Genomic DNA, 11385 nt, shown 5'->3' on the forward strand with positions numbered 1-11385 from the left:
GTATTTTTAACTGTCCCCTTGGACATTCATAATAAATCTGAAGTCTCCCATTGGTCCTGTCATTCATCTTCCCCATTAAACCTTCATTGCCACCTTAAATGGGAATTCCCAGAAGGTATACATGACTCTAGATTTGCTTTCATTGGGAGGGCACTTATTCATGCCAGTGAACAAATGAATAGAAATCTCTCTGGAGGAACTTCCCTGGCAGTTCCGTGGTTAAGGGAACTAAGACCCCACATGCTGCACAGCGTAGCCAAAAAAAAAAAAAAAAGAAAGAAAGAAAGAAAAAAGAAGTCTCTCTGGAATTGGGAAAACTTGCTGATTCTACCAATAAGGCAATAGCAACCCAACAACAATTACTTGACTCATAGGCCAGAGTAGTTTTGGATAATTGCTTAAATCTTAATTACCCAGCATTTGTGTGATTGCAAACATCACCTACTGTGCATGGATAAATTCTTCTGGAGAAGTAGAAACCCCATAGGCATACCTTAGATATATTTTGGGTTTGGTTCTAGACCACCGTAAGAATATGAATATTGCAGTAAAACAAGTTACATAAATTTTGATTTCCCAGTGCATATAAAAGTTATGTTTAGGGCTTCCCTGGTGGCACAGTGGTTGAGAGTCTGCCTGCCGATGCAGCGGACATGGGTTCGTGCCCTGGTCCGGGAAGATCCCACATGCTGCGGAGCGGCTGGGCCCGTGAGCCATGGCCACTGAGCCTGCACGTCCGGAGCCTGTGCTCTGCAAAGGGAGAGGCCACAGCAGTGAGAGGCCCGTGTACTGCAAAAAAAAAAAAAGTTATGTTTACACTATACTGTAGTATGTTCGGTGTACAATGGCATTATGTCTAAAAAACAATGTACATACCTTAATTAAAAAACACTTTATTGTAAAAGAATGTTAACTGTCATCTGAGCCTTCAGCGAGTCATAATCTTTTTGCTGGTGGAAGGTTTGAAATATTGTGAGAATTACCGAAATGTGACATAGAGACACAAAATGAGCACATGCTGTCAGAAAAATGGTGCCAATAGACTTGGTCAATGCAGAGTTGCCATAAACCTTCAAGTTGTAAAAAAAAAACCCTCTATATCTACGAAGCACAATAAAGTGGAGTGCAGTAAAATGAAGTATGCCTGTACATAAAGTTAGGGAACAAGCATATTGGCTACAACAAATTTCACTGATAATCCATGGTCCTTTGATTTGCTTTTGGCTTAAAATCCCAACTTTTAGTGGTCTTTTATTGATATAGAAATATTCAGTAATTTACACAATATTTTAAAAATTATTTTTATCAGTTTCTAAGTTACTGTGTAAGATTTAACTTAATGTACCAGTTAATGGTCTATCAGAAGATTATATTCTTCTGCCTGGAAGTCTTCATTAAGAAAAAGGAGATTTTTGGGGGGGAACTTCCCTGGTGTGCAGTGGTTAAGACTCTGCACTCCCAATGCAGGGGATCCAGTTTCGATCCCCGGTCAGGGAACTAGATCTCACATGCATGCTGTAACTAAGAACTTGCATGCCACAATTCTAAGGAGCCCATATGCCGCAACTAAGGAGGCTGCCTGCTGCAACAAAGACCCAGCGCAACCAAAATAAATATTTTTTAAAAAAAATAAATATTTTTTAAAAAAAATAAATATTTTTTAAAAAGGAAAGGGGCTTCCCTGGTGGTGCAGTGGTTAAGAATCTGCCTGCCAGTGTAAGGGACATGGGTTCGAGCCCTGGTCCGGGAAGATCCCACATGCCACGGAGCAACTAAGTCTGTGTGCCACAACTACTGAGCTCTGCGCTCTACAGCCCGTAAGCCACAACTACTGAGCCCATGTGCCACAACTACTGAAGCCCACGCATCTAGAGCCTGTGCTCTGCAACAAGAGAAGCCACCACAATGAGAAGCCCGCGCACCGCAACGAAGAGTAGCCCCTGCTCACTGCAACTAGAGAAAGCCTGTGTGCAGCAACGAAGACCCAACACAGCCAAAATTAAATAAATAAAATAAATTGATTTTAAAAAAGGATATTTTTTGATGTTTTATAATACAATAATATCAAAACAAAACTCATTTAAAAAAAACTTGTTTTATTATGGAAATTTTCAAAACTACAGAAAAATAAAGAGAATAGTATAATTTAAAAAAAAGAGAGAGAACTGACCAACAAAGATGAAAATGCAGCAAATAAATGAAAAGTGATAATGCTGGGAGTGAAACTGGAATTGAGTATAAATGGAGTTACAGAAGAACTAGCTAAATGGGGGAATGTTGACACTGCCGCTGTTCAGGAGACTAGATCTGCAACCAGAGGAACTTGTTGAAGGGGAACTGATCAACAGAAATGAGGAAAGACCCAACACAGACAAAAATAAATAATAAATAAATAAATAAATTTTTTAAAAAATGGAAAGGATACAATGTTGCAAGCTGATCCAAATTTATAAAGGAGTATGACAGTTCACCAAGGCATTGAAAAGATGCTCGCTCTACTATTGTAAATTATACAATGAAAAGAAGAAGCAAGCATTCTTCAGACTACTCTTGGGAAGCTTTTACAAATAAAACACTTTAGGGAATTCCTTGGCGGTCCAGTGGTTAGGACTCTGAGCTTCCACTGCAGGGGGCACGGTTTGATTCCTGGCCGTGGAATTAAGATCCTGCATGCCACACGGAGTGCCCCCAAAAAAAAAAAAAAAAAAAAAAGTTAAAAAAAACCCCACTTTAACGCAGACGTAGAGAATGGACTTGAGGACATGGGGAGGGGGAAGGGTAAGCTGGGACGAAGTGAGAGAGGAGTGGCATGGACATATATACACTACCAAATGTAAAGTAGAGAGGTAGTTGGAAGCAGCTGCATAGCACAGGGAGATCAGCTCGGTGCTTTGTGACCACCTAGAGGGGTGGGATAGGGAGGGTGGGAGGGAGATGTAAGAGGGAGGGGATATGGGGATATATGTATACATATAGCTGATTCACTTTGTTATACAGCAGAAACTAACACAACATTGTAAAGCTACAATAAAGACGTTAAAAAAAAAAGCCCCACGTTAATCCTGAAGTTTTCTAATAAGCTATAGAATACAAAATAAATATCATTTTTCGTATTGTTTTAATTTCCCAATACACTTTTTTTTTTTGGTGTGGGGAGAATTAGCTCACCTTTTAATTGAGAGTGTGAGAAGGAAAGAGTAAACATGTTAACTTTAGCAGCAAGAATGCTGCTCTAAGGATTATGAAAGGCAAGTTGGCTTTTATCCCATTTGATGCCAATATATGTGTATACAAGTCATAATCCACAAGGAGTGTTTAAGGGCAAAAATGTAGCTTCTTAGTATACAAAAGCTAATGAGCATTTGAAAAATATTTGCACTTGGAAATTAAATAAAACCTTAGTAACAGGGCTGTGTGCGAGTCTGGTGATATCTGCTCAAGAACGGCCCTATGCTGGCACCAGAGGAACATTGCTTGTCTAGGTGTTTTTATACTGCAGAGCTGGTTGGAAGACAGGTTACAACTGGAAAAGCCAAAGAAAAGCTTCCATTAACTTCATCTTATTTTAGGGTTCTGGTTCTTGGAACTCTTCAGCTTCCATCTAAGAATGTTGGTCTGTGTCTTCCAAACGGAGAATATTTTTCTCGGTTGAGCTTTTCTTTTTCTTTTGATTTTATCTCCACCACTTTATGAGCTCTTTCAGCCCACCACTTTTTCCAGAAATCCTGGAAGAGGACCACCACAATTACTATTCTGACCATCAGTGCACAAGCTGAGCCGATGGCCAGAGCAAGGAAGTGGATCTCAGAGACACGTACAGTGTGCACGATGCTGAGCCAGATCTCCCCTATCAGCACATCAACATCACGTGGGTTCTTCACCTGGCAGGTTTATGTCCCACTGTCATCAAACTGCAGCTTACAGAGGATGATGGAGACATCATACCGGCTCGGGGTTCCCATCCCAGACCACCCGGTCCTTGAAACGCCCACTCATGGGTTTGAAGGGATCCACATGGTAGTCGAAAAGAAACTGCTCAGACACCCCCACCTCCAGGTCACTGTTAGTGCATCAGCCATAGGGGCAAAGCTGGAGAAAGTGCACAGAAGATAAAGAGAATTAAATTGTCCTATTCTTGCGTTTAGAGAGTGTACCATAAAGCTCAGGGAATATTATTCTCTTTTTTTGTGTGTGTGCGGTACGCGGGCCTCTCACTGTTGTCGCCTCTCCCGTTGCGGAGCACAGGCTCTGGACGCGCAGGCTCAGCGGCCATGGCTCACGGGCCCAGCCGCTCCGCGGCATGTGGGATCTTCGCGGACCGGGTCACGAACACGTGTCCCCTGCATCGGCAGGCGGACTCTCAACCACTGCGCCACCAGGGAAGCCCAGGGATTTTTATTCTTAAGAATAAAAATTCTCGGGAGTTCCCTGGCAGTCCAGTGGTTAGGACTCCATGCTTTCACTGCCGAGGGCCTGGGTTCGATCCCTGGTCTGTGAACTAAGATCCCACAAGCTGTGTGGTGCAGCCAAGGAAAAGAAAACGAATAAAGATTCTCAGGAGTCACATGTAACTAAAGACTCTGAGAATAGAAAATTTGATTAAATCACGTAGTAATCAAATACAAAGATTACTACAAAAACAATACAGCTCCAGTCAATCCTTGTCTAAAATATATTATCAAGCACCTGTGAGCAACCCTAAATTGTACTGAAAACCACAGTACACTTAGGCCCTAGAGGGAAAGTCAGAAGCAAACCTTGATAATGCTTCCTGTCACTCCTTCACCCTAAGATTTTGAATGCCTGTGCTCTTCACAAATGAGACTTTATAAAAGCTGCTTTTAAATTTCAGACGTTGGATCACAGTAAATTCAGTGTGAAATAATCCACTGTGGGATAAAAGTTCACAGGGGTGACAAATGGAGTTAAGGAAGTCTCTGGTGCCTTCCTTCTGAGAAATACTACACCCACAGAGTTACAGTGGATGGCTAGCACCTCAGAAGGCTACACTTCTTCTGTATACAAGTGAAACTGCCTCAAGGAAACAGAAGCTTTTTTTCTGAAGTGATTAGTATGAGTACCACATCTAAGACTTAAATAACAGGTTCTAACCCCTCCAGGTGGAGTGAAGAAAGGCAGTGGCTTAGAGCAGAGACAGAGCCCCAGGGCAACCCTTTCAGAGTGGTAGCTGAAGATAGTAGGATTTCTGGTTCTCTTTTCCCTTCATCTAAAGCTGCACTGTGTGATAACGGGGCCATTTAGCCACATAGGCTTGTTGAACACTGGAAATGTGGCTAGTATGGCTGAGGACCTGACTTTTTACTTTGTCAAGTACACAACATAACATTTACCATCTTAAACATTTCTAAGTTCAGTAGTGTTAAGTACATTTGGTATTGTGCAACCAATCTCCATAGTTCATTTTTATCTTGAAAACCTGAAACTCTCTGCTTATTAACAACTTCCCATTTCCTGCCTCCCCCCAGTGTCTGGCAGCATCACCATTCTAATTTCTGGCTCTATGAATCTGACTACTTTTGATACTTCATGTAAGTGGAATCATACAATACTTGTCTTTTTGTGACTGGCTTATTTCACGTAGCATAAGGTCCTCAAATTCATGTTCCAGAATTTCCTCCCTTTGTAAAAAGGCTGAGTAATATTCCCTTGTCTGTATACACCACATTTTGTTTATTCATTCATCTGGCAATGGACACTTGGGTTGCTTCCAACTTTTGACTATTGTAAATAATGCTGCTATGAACATTGGTGTACAACTGTCTCTTGAGACTGTGCCTTCAATTCTTTCAGTTACATATCCAGAAAACAGAACTGCTGGATCATACGGTAATTCTTTTTAAATTTTTGAGGAGTTATCATACTGTTTTCCACAGCAGCTGCAACATTTTACATTCCTATCAGCAACACACAGAGTTCCAATTTCTCCACATCCCTGCCTTAATGTGAATTTAAAACTCATAATTCAGTTATGGAAAAACTTTTAAGTATGTTTGGAACAACATGGATATAGGAATCTGCTTTTTCAACTCTAAATTTTATGAAATCTAAATATACATTAAGTATTCCTAATAAAAATTAAAAATCCTGACTTAAAAAAATATATGGAGATGTGCTGTAAGTGGAAGACACACACCAGGCTTCAAAGAATAAAAAAAGAACATAAAATGTCTCATTGATAATGTTATATATTGACTACATATGAGATGATATTTTGGATATGTTGATCCAAATAAAACTATTAAAATTAATATTACCTGTGCTTTTACTTTTGTAAATGTGGCTACTAGAAAAAATTTAAATTACATTTGCAGCTCATATTATATTTCTATTGGACAGCACTGCTATAGAGGTAGCTACTACCACTCGTACCACATAATGAAAGGCATCAGATTCTGGAAGACAAGCTCCTTCTGCAGTCCAAATTGTTGTAAGTCAAGCAAGCCCTTTTTTTCTTTTTTTTAAAAAATAAATTTATTTATTTACTTTTGGCTGCACTGGGTTTTTGTTGCTGCGCGCGGGCTTTCCTTAGTTGCGGCAAGTGGGGGCTACTCTTCGTTGCGCTGTGAGGGTTTCTCATTGCAGTGGCTTCTCTTCTTGTAGCGCATGGGCTTCAGTAGTTGCGGCATACGGGCTCAGTAGTTGTGGCTTGCAGGCTCTAGAGCTCAGGCTCAGTAGTCGTGTCACACAGTCTTAGTTGCTCCGCCCGCACCAGGGTTCGAACCCGTGTCCCCTGCATTGGTAGGTGGATATCTTAACCACTGCGCCACCGGGGAAGTCGCCAAGCAAGCCTTTTTCAACCTCTCTTCTGCCTTTGACATCTATATGTATCTTTCTTTTACTGCAGGAGGATTACCTGAATGAAAATTTCTATCCACTGTTACTGTGAAAAGCTGGGCTATTATACTTAGTCCCTCAGTGACTATCTGGGGTCCAGGCTTGAGTATCCTATATTCTCTGTTTTGTTGGTGTATCATAGCCTGATGCCTTCCATTACAGTATCAATTAACTCCTGTGCCTGCGTCATGGCTGGGGGCTGTGTGACAACACCACACCACAGAAAGCTCAGGAGATGTGTCCATGTGTTTGCAGAGTCGAAAGAGGCATTTTCATTTCTTCTTCTTCGACTTGACAGTGCTTCCTTGACACAACTTCCCCTCCTGTATCTTTGTGATTCTTACCCACTTACAGCTTACTTCCACTCTGAAAGCAGTCAGGAATCTTACTTTTGTCTATGTGATGACAAAATAGTGAGGCAGGACCTAGACCAGGTGTGGTCACTTTCAGTGACTGTGGCTACAGTCCCAGAGGGATTGAGGGGAGGAGAGGGGGGCTATGGGGAGGGGCCCAGGAAGGAACCCTGAAATGTCAGGTAGGGAAGATCCAGAAGCTGGAATTGAGGCAAAAGAGCTGTTGTGACTAGAGCTGTTGCTCTTGACTACACCTCTTCTTATTTCTGTTGCTCATACTGGGGTCACTCTAGATATAATAACCATCACCCCAGTTCAAAGCAAAAATAATCCTTCTCCCTAAAGGGTATATTGGGCTAAGCTTTTTTTTTAATGTTTTTTTAAAAATTTATTTATTTGGCTATATCAGGTCTTAGTTGTGGCACATGGGCTCTTCGTTGTGGCGTGAAGTCTCCAGAGTACACAGGCTTAGCTGCCTCACAGCTTGTGAGATCTTAGTTCCCCGACCAGGGATCAAACTTGTGTCCCCTGTATTGGAAGGTGGATTCTTAACCACTGGACCACCAGGGAAGCTTTTTTTAAATAAAATTTTTATTTTGGAATAATTTTAAGTCTACAGATAAGTTGCAAAGATAGTACAGGGAGCTCCTGTATACCCTTTACTTTTCCTGTATTTAATGTCTATATAACCATGGCACATTTGTCAACACTAAGAAATTCACATTGGTATAATACTCTTAATTAAACTACAGACTTTAGTCTGATTTTACCGTTTATGTCCTTCTACCGTTCTAGAATCCAAACCACAACCCCACATGGCATTTAGCATACAAGCCTTTCATATACCAAGATCTTGCCCCATTTTATCATTCACATTAACGTTTGTTTTGATTTCCCGTTAGAGTATAGGCTCTAAAGTTTTGTATGGTTATGTATAATTCATAAATGTAAGTTTATTCATACTGGTGATGCCCACCAAAGACTACCGAAACATAGTTATGGTCAAACAATGAAGGGTTAACTGCTATAGTGAGGGAGACCTGACACTATGGGCAACCATGCATCCCAGAAAATGGGTGTTAAAGAGGGCTTATTATAGTGCTTGGGCTTGTGTTAGGTGATTTGGGGGCAGGCCCAAGGAAACAGGGGTCTGCTCTGGTGCTGTCAGAAAGCGGGGCAATTCAGTGATTCGCTTAATAGTTTTTATCTGGAAAGCAAGAAAAATGGATCATTAGTGAAGCAATAGTCACTCATGTTAGCTAGGGAAGGGATGTTTGGTCATCTTTTTGTGGTTGCAGTGTCCATCTGTTTAGGCACGATTAGTCTTATTTTCTTCACCTTCCATCTCGTCAGAGACCTCATCTGACATCAAAATTCCATGACGTCGCTTATGTATATCAGGGCATTCAGGCCAGCTACCAACGGTGGCTCTGGGGGCTCCCTTACTTCTTAGAGCTGAACCTGATCATAATTAAGATGGAAAGCAAAAGGAGATTGCTTAGCAGTTTTTGCTACAGGATATGACAGCTGTTGGTCCCTGACACTGCTAATTCGACACTGTACATGTGCTTAACAAATAACTCGTCGCCAAGGGCTGGAAAGTTCGATCTGTCTTTTTCAGAGCAGAAACACGGCTGGTTTGGATGTAGCAGGAACTCAAATGACACTGAACTGGCGTACGTGTTTCTTCCAGAAGTGAAGGTCTTAGTCGTGACATCCTCTGCCCCAGCACTTTGTCTCTGAGGACCAGGCCTGACCCGAAAGCCCTGCGGACCTGAAGCAGGGGTCACCAACCCCCTGGGGCCGCTACCAGTCTCTAGCCTGTTAGGAACCCGGCCACACAGCAGGAGGTGAGCGGCAGGCAACGAAACTTCATCTGCTGCTCCCCATCGCTCACATTACCGCCTGAACCATCGCTGGAATTACTGCCGGAACCATCCCCCCCACCACTCGCATTACCGCCTGAAACTCCACCCCCCCAAAATTGTCTTAAACAGTCCCTGGTGCCAAAAAGGCTGGGGACCACGGGTCTGAAGGAACAAGCCGAGGAAGCCAGGCGAGGTCCCGTGACCCTGCGGAGCAGCGACCCAAGACCTGACAGCACAGCCTGCGGCCGCCCCTCAAGTTCTGCCTCTAGAGCCGCCATTATCGGTCTCCGCTGTTCCCGGTTCCCTCCTTCCTTCTCAGCAGGAAATGACTCTCATCTCCTTCTACCACGCTGGTCTTCAATCCAGGCGTCGTCTGGGCTCACTGTTTGGGGGACTCTCCCAGTCAGTAACTTTAGAAGTTCAGACGTGCCTCACAAGCCCTTCCCTACCCCCGAGGAGGGATCACGTACATCCCTCGCCTCCCTTCCCAGCAGCGCCCATCTCTACAAGCCCCGGCCCCTCCCTGCGCCTGGCCGACCAATCCCCGGCTCCGCTCCGGACGCGTCACAATGGCGCCCTCGTGGCCCCGACCCCGGACGCCCTCCTCAGAGACCCCGCCCCGGCGCGGTCTTTGCGTCCTTCCGGCTCGCTTTCGGAAGTAGGATTGCGCCGCGTCTTCCTGGAGAAGAAGGTGGGGTTTGGCGAGAACCCGGAAGCGGGGCGGGGGCGCGGGTTCCTGGGGCTGTAGTTCCCTGTTGCTTGGGCACAGGACCGACAGGGGGCAGAACACGCCGAGAGCCGAAGGGCTTTCGGAGGCAATGCATGCGCACGACGTGCGGGAGTTGTAGACTCCGGCCCGCCGAGTTCCTGACCACGCCCCTCGGAAGCCTCGCCCAGGGGTTTCCATGGTGATGTTAAACCAGCCTCAACTGCGACTGCGGAATTCCCCGCGTTTCATCCTCCTCTAGGTTCGCAGAGGGATAGGGACGACCGAGGTGCCGGATGTGAGAAGAGCGGGAGCATGGAGACTCGGAACCCTAAGTGAAGGGTGGGACGGGGGCGGGACAGAAGGGGACGAGTTTGGGGAAAATCCCTGTTTTAGGGCAGGGATGTCTGGTAGTCCTGGACTGGTCCGCATCCTAGGACCCGGGGGTATGAGAGGTCTGCGCCAACATGTACGGACACCTTTAAGGGTGTAGACGTGGTTGGAAGAAAGCTCTTTTTACTTTAGTTTGTTTTATTTCTTAAGGCAGTACATTCGCATAAAGACTCATAAACTTGCAGAAGGCTTTATTACTCAGAAAGTTTTCTCCTACCCATTTCCTGTACCCTGAGGAAATGTTTTCAAACCTTTGAATTTTTCTTCTCCAGAAGTTTTATTTCTTCCTTTTGTATCTGCATCTCTTCTCTGTATTTTTCCCTCATCAGCTTCACTAAATTTGAATACTTCAATCTGAAATATTTCCTGATTGATTTCCTTTGCCTCCTGGTCACACTTTGCTGCAGCATGTGTGTAGTCAGCCATTTGCTCTTCTCTTTTTCTAGTCATACCCTTGACTACATTTTGCACTGGTTCCTTTTTGACATCTCATTTTGGAATGAGCCTGAATTCAGCAGGTTGTGGGAGTGGGTCCAGGTCTTTGTCTCACATTTTTCTTTATTATAAAGATTTGATTGTAGTTATGTTTTCCCACTTTAAAAATATGACATATACGAGATATATTGTAAAACGTATCTCGAAGGTGTAAAGAATACAACTCAATCCGGGATCTGTGTATCCACCACTAATCTTAAGAAGTCGTACTCTACCCGGTCCCCTTTCCCATTAGATCTGAACACTGCTCTTAGTGGTCATAAAGGGAGGAATAGTAGGAATGAAGCTGTCCTCACAGTGCTTGTAGTCTGCTCTATAGCATGTGGGCTAGTTTCAAACAAGGTGTAATTCAATTAGAACTTGTTTCCTCCTCCCCTGTAAAATGGCATAATCTTAGGCTTAAAGGGAGGCTGTATGTGAAGCATGGGCAGTTGGTACAGTGATTGCTGACTGGTATTTCTGTATTTGGGAGGGATTTATCAATGGCTTTCTTGACTCTTGATTGAAAGTGTTCCTTTTTCCTAAGATCTGTTACCAGTAAAGCTGCATTCATCTGTGACTGTGGATCTATAGAGTTGGGAGGGAAACTTTATGGGAAGACACAAGCTAAGAGATAATAGGCTCTTTTATGTGGAAACCTTGACCTTTTGTGGGGTTTTTTGTTGTTGTTGTTAATGTTGGTACCTGGCATATAAGTGAACCAATAAAAGACTCC

At 43.5% G+C, this 11385-nt stretch overlaps 1 non-coding gene and 1 pseudogene across 1 annotated transcript; one reads left to right on the forward strand and one right to left on the reverse strand.

Moving 5' to 3' along the window:
• Window positions 1–3601: 3601 nt before the first annotated feature.
• On the reverse strand, window positions 3602–4216 carry LOC111167612 (myelin protein zero-like protein 2 pseudogene; annotated as a pseudogene).
• A 6662-nt stretch (window positions 4217–10878) lies between these two features.
• On the forward strand, window positions 10879–11013 carry LOC115804037 (small nucleolar RNA SNORA61). The gene has a single exon (XR_004024844.1). It is a non-coding gene; the product is annotated as a small nucleolar RNA SNORA61 (small nucleolar RNA).
• The last annotated feature ends 372 nt before the right edge of the window (window positions 11014–11385 follow it).

This window comes from Delphinapterus leucas, chromosome 16, assembly GCF_059928025.1.
Source record: "Delphinapterus leucas isolate spDelLeu-1000000601 "Yukka" chromosome 16, BTC_Dleu_Yukka2, whole genome shotgun sequence".
Classification (NCBI taxonomy): domain Eukaryota; kingdom Metazoa; phylum Chordata; class Mammalia; order Artiodactyla; family Monodontidae; genus Delphinapterus; species Delphinapterus leucas.